General features: G+C 39.0%; 1 non-coding gene across 1 annotated transcript; it reads right to left on the bottom strand.

The window, feature by feature from the left end:
* Positions 1-296: 296 nt before the first annotated feature.
* LOC145221771 (small nucleolar RNA U3) lies at positions 297-499 on the bottom strand. Its single transcript, XR_013859230.1, has one exon. It is a non-coding gene; the product is annotated as a small nucleolar RNA U3 (small nucleolar RNA).
* Positions 500-903: the final 404 nt, after the last annotated feature.

The raw sequence follows: 903 nt of genomic DNA, 5'->3' as shown, positions 1-903 counted from the left end.
GTGTTGCGTGACCCATTTCCATTCATTGTGTCATGTCCTAATGACACTCAACGTGCCTGGTACTCCCAATAAACTGGAGTGTCGTTTGATAGCTACAGCCTACTAGCCAACACGACTTATGTTTTTTCACCAGCTGCACTAATGAGACCTCCTTATGGATTGAAACAGTTTGATCTGTCTGCAACTTATTCATCATTATTGGCTTGGTGCTTTTGTAATAATTTACATTAAACCTTTACTAGAATAAAACAAACCTAATGATGTCGTGAATGAAGTCAAGTAAACAACAATGGTCAACTGATCAGAACACGAATCCCTCCTCTTGCAACCAACAATGGTGGCAAAAACAATCTTCAAAGTGTCAGACAAAGTCTTAAAACTCTCTTCAACACCAAGCTTCATGCTCAGAGGAACCCGCTGCGTCTCACCATCGCAGTTGATAGTCTGTCATACTCAGATGACGTTTTCAAGATACATACAATAAAAAAAATGTTTTCACGGGGTTCGAAACCAGGACACTGCCGGGGACAAATCTTGATCAAGACATTTTTTCTGTCTGTGCATGGGTCAGGCGCGCCTGACCATTCGGCCAAGTTCCTGCCTAGAAATGATCCCTAAAAGTGTGACCTTAACCTTTGAAATCGTATTTGGCATCCAAAGGCACTTTGAATGTTTTTTGTTTGCAGTGTATCAATGGAATCTTAAGGATTTGGCTTGGTCACGGGTTGTTTTTCATTCCTGGTTTGCTAAAATGTTTACAATTATGATGTTTTTCATTTCTTTTCGTCGAATGGTAAAATGACAAAAGTTTTACTGGTTAAGTTACTTGTTTAATATTAACACTAAATTGAAATTGTTTGATCATTACTAAACAGTGGTGAGTTTTCTACGGCAAAATGCTCG

This window comes from Phallusia mammillata, chromosome 3, assembly GCF_965637545.1.
Source record: "Phallusia mammillata chromosome 3, kaPhaMamm4.hap1.1, whole genome shotgun sequence".
Classification (NCBI taxonomy): Eukaryota; Metazoa; Chordata; class Ascidiacea; order Phlebobranchia; family Ascidiidae; genus Phallusia; species Phallusia mammillata.
This window is presented reverse-complemented; position numbering and strand designations above follow the sequence as displayed.